Source organism: Bufo bufo, chromosome 3, assembly GCF_905171765.1.
Source record: "Bufo bufo chromosome 3, aBufBuf1.1, whole genome shotgun sequence".
In the NCBI taxonomy this organism is placed as follows: Eukaryota; Metazoa; Chordata; class Amphibia; order Anura; family Bufonidae; genus Bufo; species Bufo bufo.
Window position 1 is genome coordinate 86,627,995 of NC_053391.1, and position 12,603 is coordinate 86,640,597.

Sequence of the window (12,603 nt, forward strand, 5' to 3'; positions counted from 1 at the left end):
ATGGGTTTGTTGTGTTTTTTCAGCCTAATGATGGCTTTCTTCACTGATAGTGACAGCTCTTTGGATCTCATCTTGAGAGTTCACAGCAACAGATTCCAAATGCAAATAGCAAACTTGAAATGAACTCTGGACCTTTTATCTGCTCATTGTAATTGGGATAATGAGCGAATAACACACACCTGGCCATGGGACAGCTGAGGAGCCAAATGTCCCATTACTTTTGGTCCCTTAAAACGTGGGAGGCACATATGCAAACTGTTGTAATTCCTGCACCGTTCACCTGATTTGGATGTAAATACCCTCAAATTAAAGCTGACAGTCTGCAGATAAAGCACATCTTGTTCGTTTTATTTGAAATCCATTGTGGTGGTGTATAGAGCCAAAAATGTTAGAATTGTGTCCATGTCCCAATATTTATGGACCTGACTGTAGATCTGCCTTGGCTGTGGATGCCATATCATTCCCCTGCCACTGTCTGCCTGCCTACTATCATTTTCCATACAGTATGGCTGCTTCCATCATGCCCCTACTGCTGTCTGCCTGCCTAGTATCATGTTCCATATCATATGGCTGCTGCCATCATGCCACTGCCTCTGTCTGCCCGCCTACCATCATGTTCTGTATGGCATGGCTGCTGTCTACCTGCTTTCCATTATGCCTTGTCTGTTCCATGCTGTGCTGCTACTGCTAGTGCTACTACCACTGCCACTATTATCCCTACACTAATTACCCTTTCAACATCCACACTGTACTGCTACTGCTCCCAAATAAAACTGAGAATTTTTTCAAGGCTCGTTCAACTTCAGAACAAGCCACTGTTTCTTCTGACAATTAACATTTGTATGTATATAAATATGGGCCGGCGTTCTGCCACCATCAAGGCACAATTTTTAGTTTGTGCAGAACAAGTCACTGGTTCTTATGATATTAGTGTGTATGTGTGTGTATATAAACAGGGGAATGGATTTGCCCCATTAAGCCATAATGTTTGGATGCTTGGTCCCAACAAGCCAATGTTTTTTCTCCGATAACACTGTATACGTTTAAACACCATCTGCCCTGGGACAATTTTTGGAAAGTTTCTAATATGAAAAGCATAACACACTCTTTGTTAACACCACCAACTATGTGTTTACCAATAGCTATATATGTTAGTGTCATTCTGACATGATTTGTAACTGTTGTCATTGAATTAAAGAAATTTAAAGGAGGGGGAGAGAAGGAGTCCTAGGAGACCTCAAAGTATCATATACCAATTTTCAGGACAATTGGAGCATATTTGAATTGAATTTTTTATAATTTTTTATAATATATATTATAGTTGGAAGCCCTGCCATGAAAGGTACACATGTGACTGCGGTATGTCCTGCATATATTGCTGAGCTGATAGTGTCCCTCATATCACTACTAGGGGTGGCCGAATGCCGTATGTGATGATTCCCCAGATCACACCACGGTTAGGGCAGTGTGTCTCTCTGCTCTGTATAATGAGCTGCTGGCTCTCCCTGGCCTGATGATTGACAGCTTCATCCCAACTCACAGTAATTGGGAGAAAGCTGTGGGAAGGCTCTTATATACTGACAAGCAAGTGACATACTGCTGAAATGAGGGGCGATAATCTATGTGATTTCTCATTCATAACTACATCTTAGTCAGAGAGAGAGAGTGCCCAGTATACAATTCTGTGTTTCTCAACAATATATATGCATTGTCTAATGGGTACTCTTTCTCATTATGGAGAGCCCCTAGTATGCAGAGTACATGTAGGGGCAGTATTGTAGGCCAGGCAATGCCTCTGCATTTCTTGGAAACATATTCGAATTAGCTTTCCTAAATCTATCTGATGCCAGCAGACATTAGACATGATCATTTGCATATATATTTTCCCAGAAATCAAGAGGAATGTTTTCTAGCCTATCACGTATATCAAATAGTTTCCATAATAGGAATAGTACCCCCCTGAGGTTCCTCCAAAGGCCTTGCAACTAGAAAAGCTGTTCCTCTCTGCTTTCCTCTAATAAAGGGCTTTTGTCCTGAAAGAGTTAGTTGTAGATGTGAGTCTGGCTTAGCTACTGATTTGTGCCTGAACAGAATTTTCTAAAAGTTTGGCGAACCTGAAGGAAACCAAATCTTGACAGGTTCTGCTCAATCACTGCTGCTAGAGAATTTTGTGAAAGTCTGATGAAGCTGGGTGACAAACCTTGTGGGTGCTTTATGGATAGCAATATTGGTTGTAGCCTAGCATATAACCTACACTTTTGCTGGCCATGCACATTATACAGCTGCCGACCGATGTTCACCTGACAGCTATCTCTTCCAACCACTCCTTATACATGTAAGGTCTGAAATGCATGTGTTCTGAACGGGGACAGGGGAAAAAGCCCATGTCAGCCACCTCTGGCAGCAGCTCATCTCCCCTAATATCTTCAGGAGACAGTCACAACACATATGATGGTTGGCTGGCTTGTCTAGCCAACATTTATCTAATGTGTATGGCCAATCAAAATCAAACAGTAGATTACCTGTCTTCTATCTATGGAAATAACATACGTGGTGAACTTGAAGCTCCTGGCAACAAAGCAAAATCAGTTGCAAGGCTCCACTTAATTAGCTGAGGGATCATTTGGCCTTTGAGACACCAGGGCCCAGGTGCAAGAGTACATGCACTATATTTAACACGTTTCCCACAAGTCATGGAAACACAATCTGATTCAATGTAAAAATGTTGGTGCATAACTTCTTCACATATGCCTGTACAGAGCACACGCAGTTATTTTAGTAATTCCTCAGATCTACGCACTTTCCATTCCTGCAATGTGTGAGATCTACTGTAGCCTGTGCTCCTTGTAACCAAAGACGTGAATAACCGTATACGAAAATATACTTGAAGATGCCCTACTAGTAGATGCCCTGTTCTGCCCTATTCTATTGCACAGTGAAGTTTCAAACTGCTCAGGTTGGTGAACGCTTGTTATAGTGAGTGAAATATCAGACGGTCGAACCCGGGGGAGGCATCTTTACGTTATAAGATATTTTGATCCATCGTTGACTTAACAAAACATGGAAAACAGTGATCATGTACTGTACATTTTCGCACCTGGCTGCCTTTCAAAGGAAACAGTTCTGGATGTTTCTTAGTCTAGACCACAGAAGAAAAATACTTTTTATACTAATTAACCCATCAAAGGGATAAAAGACTGTGATTAGGAGTATGCAAAAATGCTACAGTATAGATCTAAAGTGCTGCCAACTGGATACATTGTATGCTTTAATGTAGACTTCCTACATACATGAAACTTGTGTTGTGATACGCTCCAGCACAATTACAATGTGCTGAAGACTTTAAACAATATCCTTTACTAAAGGAACCCGAGCCTTAGAGGCCATATGCCAGTAAAAAGGTATTTTGACATTTTTATCGATTCCACATTTTGTTAAGTTTAAAAAAAGTTCTCAGTTTGTCAAAAAGAACAGTTTCAGCAAGTTTTCCACAAATACTATTTACTTGTTGCCATTTTTTTGTAATACATCTATAACTATTAAAAGAAAGGTGGTATCGCACTACTTTTCATTGTTGGTGAGCAGACCAGGTAAAAATGGGAAATCTCTGGTAGACCCTTATATACACTGCGTGCAGAATTATTAGGCAAATGAGTATTTTGACCACATCATCCTCTTTATGCATGTTGTCTTACTCCAAGCTGTATAGGCTCGAAAGCCTACTACCAATTAAGCATATTAGGTGATGTGCATCTCTGTAATGAGAAGGGGTGTGGTCTAATGACATCAACACCCTATATTAGGTGTGCATAATTATTAGGCAACTTCCTTTCCTTTGGCAAAATGGGTCAAAAGAAGGACTTGACAGGCTCAGAAAAGTCAAAAATAGTGAGATATCTTGCAGAGGGATGCAGCACTCCTAAAATTGCAAAGCTTCTGAAGCGTGATCATCGAACAATCAAGTGTTTCATTCAAAATAGTCAACAGGGTCGCAAGAAGCGTGTGGAAAAACCAAGGCGCAAAATAACTGCCCATGAACTGAGAAAAGTCAAGCGTGCAGCTGCCAAGATGCCACTTGCCACCAGTTTGGCCATATTTCAGAGCTGCAACATCACTGGAGTGCCCAAAAGCACAAGGTGTGCAATACTCACAGACATGGCCAAGGTAAGAAAGGCTGAAAGACGACCACCACTGAACAAGACACACAAGCTGAAACGTCAAGACTGGGCCAAGAAATATCTCAAGACTGATTTTTCTAAGGTTTTATGGACTGATGAAATGAGAGTGAGTCTTGATGGGCCAGATGGATGGGCCCGTGGCTGGATTGGTAAAGGGCAGAGAGCTCCAGTCCAACTCAGACGCCAGCAAGGTGGAGGTGGAGTACTGGTTTGGGCTGGTATCATCAAAGATGAGCTTGTGGGGCCTTTTCGGGTTGAGGATGGAGTCAAGCTCAACTCCCAGTCCTACTGCCAGTTTCTGGAAGACACCTTCAAGCAGTGGTACAGGAAGAAGTCTGCATCCTTCAAGAAAAACATGATTTTCATGCAGGACAATGCTCCATCACACGCGTCCAAGTACTCCACAGCGTGGCTGGCAAGAAAGGGTATAAAAGAAGAAAATCTAATGACATGGCCTCCTTGTTCACCTGATCTGAACCCCATTGAGACCCTGTGGTCCATCATCAAATGTGAGATTTACAAGGAGGGAAAACAGTACACCTCTCTGAACAGTGTCTGGGAGGCTGTGGTTGCTGCTGCACGCAATGTTGATGGTGAACAGATCAAAACACTGACAGAATCCATGGATGGCAGGCTTTTGAGTGTTCTTGCAAAAAAGGGGTGGCTATATTGGTCACTGATTTGTTTTTGTTTTGTTTTTGAATGTCAGAAATGTATATTTGTGAATGTTGAGATGTTATATTGGTTTCACTGGTAAAAATAAATAATTGAAATGGGTATATATTTGTTTTTTGTTAAGTTGCCTAATAATTATGCACAGTAATAGTCACCTGCATACACAGATATCCCCCTAAAATAGCTAAAACTAAAAACAAACTAAAAACTACTTCCAAAAATATTCAGCTTTGATATTAATGAGTTTTTTGGGTTCATTGAGAACATGGTTGTTGTTCAATAATAAAATTAATCCTCAAAAATACAACTTGCCTAATAATTCTGCACTCCCTGTAGAACAATTCACACACAATTGCTCACAACCAACAGGATTAAGAACTTGAGTTAATTAAGTTGCAAATCACACCTAGACTATGACTAAGGCCTCTTGCACACGACCTCCGAGATATACGGTCCGTGAGTGGGCCATATGTCCCGGAGCGACATTGATCGTGCGCACGGGAGCACACAGCATTATAGATTACAATGATGCTGTGCACGTCGGGCCGCACTCATAAGATTCATTTACTGTGAGACATAAAAAGCAAGCACAGAGCAGAAAGTGCTGAATAGATGCAATTATGATGTACTGGTATTTATAAATAGACTAAATGCTATGCTTATTAGAGATGTCATATGCAGGGTCATTTTTACCATTAAGTTCTGGAGATGTAGTGCCTAGGCCAAAGTCTTGTGGTGGGTGGCGTCAGCCGCTAATAATAAAAAGGACATTTTTTAAAATATCACCTCCCGTACTCCCTGCCAGAAGTGCTATAAATCATCCATCAACATCTATTCTAGGGGAGGAGGTGGGTGTTGCATGGCACTTATTTGGCTGCTGTATGTATAACAGTGCAACTACACTGGAGGCATGGGCATGTGTCTGAAGCTGTGCACTACTCCTGTGCTGCAGCTGGATCTACCAATCTCCTGGACTATATAGCTGCCTTGCCATGTGACAGACAACTGGTGAATTTGTTGCTGTGCTGCCATTTTTTCTCACCTGTTACATCTGATGAGCTATGGCCTCATTACTTTGTGAACACCTGGCTGTGCAGTGCAGCAGAACAGCGAGTACAGGCCTCCCACTGATAGTCCTGCTATTGACTGTGTTTCTCTGATTTCCGGCACTGCTTGGTCCAGGGCCTTGTTCCTGCTGTAGACTAAGAAGTTTTTTCTAGCATGCTATCATATATGCAGCAAGCCCCCGAGGAGCAAAGTGATAGTGGTCCTGATAAGGTATTTTGTCATGGTGTACATCCTCAGACGATCACTCCCTGGGGATCCTTGCATTGAAAAGATAGTTTAAATAATTTAGCCAGAAGTAAACGTATAACAGTCTCTCTTTACTTGTGCAAAATATAACTTGTGGCACATCCAGCATTATGAAGTATAAAGTGCAGTTTCTGGCACCAGATGAGGAGGTGTGGTGGCTGGTTGGATGGCAATAGGTTGGCACTAGCAAGCATTTGTGGATATAGATGTCCACTGTAATACAGGCTTCATGTTAGTCTGGCTTAGTGATGGTTTAGGTAGGTGGTGGTGTCTGAGCTGTAGACCCTCACCTTGCTGATTTCTGTGAAGTGTTGGTCTCACAGGAGAATAAGATCTGGTTCCTTAGTATCCCTCTTTTTTTCAGGGGAATGTTTTCTGGGAGCTCTGCACGTGCTTCCTCACTCCCTCACTATCTAAACCATAAATCCCCCTCTTCTCCTCTCTCTAGGTAGACAGGAATTCCCCCATCTGGCAGGAAGTAGGACCAGCCCACATCTACGAAGAGGGGACGAACAAGGTGATTAAGCCATGTTCCTGCTAACCATAACTTCCTCTGCTGGAATACACAGCCAAACTATTAAAACATAAAATAATACATAAAATACATAACATTTGCAGATACCCCCATGTCTGGGATATTGCATATACTCACTCTGATCTTGACATCTGCTAAGAAATACATAGGGGCCCTCCATATGGTCTTATATAACTCACATTCTATATATTCAGGCCTTCACTGAGGCTTCTCCCCAAGTGTTATGCAACTTTGCACCAACACAGAACTATGGTCTTTAATCATGTAGTATTATTTCATCATTGTAAGGTGGTGTAATTGAGTCAAATTATGACTGTGTTATCCAGTCACAGTATGTTAGTGTTATCCAGTCGTGGTATGTCAGTGTTATTCAGTATCGTATTTGTCATGGTATGGTGGTGTTATCTGTCATGATATGGCAATGTTATCCAATCATGGTATGGTGGTGTTATCAAGTTATTGTATGGTGGTGTAATTGAGTCAAATTATGACTGTGTTATCCAGTCATAGTATGTTTGTCTAGAATCTGTCATGGAATGGCGGTGTTATCTGTCATGGTATGGTGGTGTTATCTGTCATGGTATGGTGGTGTTATCTGTCATGGTATGGTGGCGTTATTCACAAATTACTAGTCACTTGGAATATTGTGCACAATTTTGGCAACTAATGTACAAAAAAGACATAGATGAACTGGAGTGCAAAGTAATCATGTCTCTGATGTGAAATACTTTTAACATGAGTGTGGAAATGTTGTTAAACTATTCTCTGGTGTTTCCATGTATCAGAGAGGTATATGAGGCATGAGATCATCTGAAATAAGAGAGATGAAAGAAACAGAAATAAATGAGTGGAAGGTTCTATGAACAAATATGAATTTTGAACGGACTCGAATAAGCGGTCAACATGGCATGCAAAGAGTAATGCATGGTATGCGTATTGAGAAGACAGTACATCACAATTCCACAATTCCTGTGGATTTCACCACTGCCTTCATAACACAATTAGTATAGTCTGCAGCTGTGTGAAGCTTACACAACTGGAGCAAAACTGCATGCATTTGTTTTCGATTGGTAGTTGCCCATTTTCTTAAATAGGAAGCCAAGTTACATAAACTACTGTTATTCAGTTTACAAAATTTAAGATATACCAAGTGGTGATGAAATAATCATTTCCAAAGGAAGTGCTCCTGTAGTTTTAGAAATGGTAACATGATTAACGACTTGAAGTGTGTAGTGTGTTAGACCCAAGCAGCGGCTCTACTCTGAGCCAACTCTTCATAGTTAGCAATCAGATCTGGCATGTCTCAGAAGCATTTTTGAACACAGATGGGGAAACTAATTTATATACACCATGTGAGTGTCCTGATATGTAAACCATTGGAAAAAAAATACAAAAAATGTTCCCTCTGTTCTTTAAAAGCAAATAATTATCAGAACTCAGGAACAATATAATAATCTAAACTTCTACATACCCATAAACGCCTAAAATAAAGACCACAGATGATCAAATTTTTTGTTGGGTAAACGTTGAACACGACTCTAATCAATGACTTATTTTACACCTTTGGTAGATTGAGATAGGAAATTCAGCACTCACCAAAGCTTGATGCGGTATGCCAGTCTCTTGACTCCCAGCAGACAAGTTCACTTTCAAATCTTCTCCTGCTGTCTCACTCCCATTGCCTGCCATGGAGGAAACCATGTACACCTATACTAGATTCCAACACAAACCTTATAAGAAGACGGCTTACCCTACCCCATCCCAGAGGCCCCAATGGAAGATATCCAGGTCTATATTATTTAGGTGTACACCATGTACAGCAGCAACAAATATGATACCAAGCATCGGCTGCCTTTGTGAAAATACTTAGCTTTCTAGTCCTGGGGGGCCTTGCAAATGATGCAGTCTTTGGACACATTCTGCCAACCTTTTAGCTTAAAATGAAAACAATATAATCTAAATAGTATTGGACCGGCACTCAGACAAATGGGTTCACGCAGAGAACCAGTATGGTATGATAAAAAAGTGCAATTTAATAAAACATAAAATACATAAAAACATACATACAAGTACTAATGGGATAAATGAGATTGTGGCTCAATAGCTCATGTAAAGTCCATACACTACAAATTGTTGAGGTCAATGTTCCATATTTGTACGAATATTTGATTGCAAACTCTATCCAAATGGTACATAGGAAAGATCGATAAGAAAAAATCGGTAGGAAAAAATCGATGGTACACAGTCTTAAACTGTAATGAGTGTGATACTCACTTTATGCGCAGTCCTGTGGCGTCCCACGTGTAAAAGCGCTTACCTTGGTGTCGGTTTGATCAGATGCAAACGGCAGAGTGTGATTACTTAACTGATGTCATAAAATCGGATCTCCGTATGATCGCTTAAATTATCGCGAGATGAGCTGTTTTTTTTTCTTTATCTTTCAGATAGTACAGACTCTATTAATCGCAGTTAAAGTTGTGATGAAGCTTCGATCTTTACATGAGCTATTGAGCCACAATCTCATTTATCCCATTAGTACTTGTATGTATGTTTTTATGTATTTTATGTTTTATTAAATTGCACTTTTTTATCATACCATACTGGTTCTCTGCGTGAACCCATTTGTCTGAGTGCCGGTCCAATACTATTTAGATTATACTGTTTTGAAGGGGTGATTCTATTTTGGACATTGGCACCAATCCGTGTATATAGTGAGTGAGCCGTCCCATTCCTATTTCTTTTAAAATGAAAACAAGTACACTCGAAATACCCAACTCTTGCAGACACATCAGTTAATGGAAAGTTGCTCCTAAATTAGCAAAATCCACTTCAGCAACTTGTTGGTTGTCAATAAAATCCACCAGAGCCAGAAGACAGAACCAAGGGCAAAAACTGACACTTTACTTTCAATGCCATCCACAAGATCACGATTGAAAAGATTAAAGGGAATTGGACCTAACAGAGTTCCCCCACTGCTGACTTTAGCCCTTTTTCAGTAGGATCCATTTACAGCAATCCTTTGTTTTCCGTCCTATAAGCAATTCTTTACCCATGTACAGTTGTGGCCAAAAGTTTTGAGAATGACACAAATATTCGTTTTCACAAAGTTTGCTGCTAAACTGCTTTTAGATCTTTGTTTCAGTTGTTTCTGTGATGTAGTGAAATATAATTACACGCACTTCATACATTTCAAAGGCTTTTATCGACAATTACATGACATTTATGCAAAGAGTCAGTATTTGCAGTGTTGGCCCTTCTTTTTCAGGACCTCTGCAATTCGACTGGGCATGCTCTCAATCAACTTCTGGGCCAATTCCTGACTGATAGCAACCCATTCTTTCATAATCACTTCTTGGAGTTTGTCAGAATTAGTGGGTTTTTGTTTGTCCACCCGCCTCTTGAGGATTGACCACAAGTTCTCAATGGGATTAAGATCTGGGGAGTTTCCAGGCCATGGACCCAAAATGTCAACGTTTTGGTCCCCGAGCCACTTAGTTATCACTTTTGCCTTATGGCACGGTGCTCCATCATGCTGGAAAATGCATTGTTCTTCACCAAACTGTTGTTGGATTGTTGGAAGAAGTTGCTGTTGGAGGGTGTTTTGGTACCATTCTTTATTTATGGCTGTGTTTTTGGGCAAAATTGTGAGTGAGCCCACTCCCTTGGATGAGAAGCAACCCCACACATGAATGGTCCCAGGATGCTTTACTGTTGGCATGACACAGGACTGATGGTAGCGCTCACCTTTTCTTCTCCGGACAAGCCTTTTTCCAGATGCCCCAAACAATCGGAAAGAGGGTTTATCGGAGAATATGACTTTTCCCCAGTCCTTAGCAGTCCATTCATCATACTTTCTGCAGAAGATCAATCTGTCCCTGATGTTTTTTTTGGAGAGAAGGGGCTTCTTTGCTGCCCTTCTTGACACCAGGCCATCTTCCAAAAGTCTTCGCCTCACTGTGCGTGCAGATGCGCTCACACCTGCCTGCTGCCATTCCTGAGCAAGCTCTGCACTGGTGGCACTCCGATCCCGCAGCTGAATCCTCTTTAGGAGACGATCCTGGTGGTTGCTGGACTTTCTTGGACGCCCTGAAGCCTTCTTAACAAGAATTGAACCTCTTTCCTTGAAGTTCTTGATGATCCTATAAATTGTTGATTGAGGTGCAATCTTAGTAGCCACAATATCCTTGCCTGTGAAGCCATTTTTATGCAACGCAATGATGGCTGCACGCGTTTCTTTGCAGGTCACCATGGTTAACAATGGAAGAACAATGATTTCAGGCATCACCCTCCTATTAACATGTCAAGTCTGCCATTTTAACCCAATCAGCCTGACATAATGATCTCCAGCCTTGTGCTCGTCAACATTCTCACCTGAGTTAACAAGACAATTACTGAAATGATCTCAGCAGGTCCTTTAATGACAGCAATGAAATGCAGTGGAAAGGTTTTTTTGGGATTAAGTTAATTTTCATGGCAAAGAAGGACTATGCAATTCATCTGATTACTCTTCATAACATTCTGGAATATATGCAAATTGCTATTATAAAAAGTTAAGCAGCAACTTTTCCAATTTCCAATATTTATGTAATTCTCAAAACTTTTGGCCACGACTGTACATACATTGTCCCTTAGGCCCAGCATTTATAGCTTCAACACAAGGCTTTTGGGTGATACAGGGTCAAATGCTTTTGCGAAATCCAGATATATATCATCTGCTGCATGACCGACATCAAGATTTATATCCTAACATGTTGGTTAGCATGTTGCACGACCTGTTTTGCATGAATCCCTGCAAGGTATCAGTTATTAATTTATTCACCGCTATATATTTTAGTAGTTGATTTCTTAGTATACCTTCAAATATTTTACATACAACAGAATTCAAACTTACCAGACGGTAGCTAAATGGTTCCACCCTTTTACCCTGCTTGAATATTGGTACAACTTCAGCAGTCCTCCAATCCTGTGGTACTGGCCGTGTTACAAGACAGTCTAAGATGATGGGATACAATGGTTGGTCAATTATTGAGTTCAGTTCCCTCAGTATCTGTGGATGTATGCCACCTGGGCCAGGGGCTTTTTTAATATTTAATTTGCTCACTGGTGAAAAGTACAAGTTTAAGCCTTCCCTTTGTCCTCTACAGTTCTATTCCTATGGTTATCTATTAGAGAGCCATTATTACATTTTCCTTTTAGCATTCATATACTGTATTTACAAAGGTTTTGGGGATTTATTTTAATATCGCTAGCAATTTGTTTTCCTGTAGCTAATTTAGCTAACCTTATTTCATTTTTACATTTCCTGTGGACCTCATTGTAAGCCTGGAATGTTTTTTACTGAACCTTTAGACTTCAATGTTATAAATGCTTTTTGTTTTTGCCTTATTATGTTCAGTTTAGCCCTTTTTAGCCACATTACTTTACTTTTATTTCTGGACATTTACCTTTACCGTTACTTTTGGGTATAAACTTACTACAGGATTCATGTAATATGCGTTACACAATGTACACATATATGAGATCCCTATGTATATACTGTGGTGTATAAATTCTGTATCTTTTTCCTCTTTCTAGCTAATTTTCCCTGAATGAGACATCAAAAAAATTCTGGTACATTTTAAGGTAGCATGAAAAAATTCACCTTTAGGCCAGGCACACACGAGCGAGTTGAATGCGATAAACTCGTAGCGCGTGTCAGTGGGAGGTCCCGTTCTGGCCTCCGCTCCTCTGACAGGATTGCACAGCATTATAGTTTTATAATTCTGTGTAACCCAGATAGTCCTGAAATCTATTGTATTACCCTGACAGCATTATGTCACTGTAATTCTGCAGATTTCAGGATGCTAAGGGTTGCACAGCATTATAAATCAGTATAATTCTGCATGATCCCGTCAGAGGAGT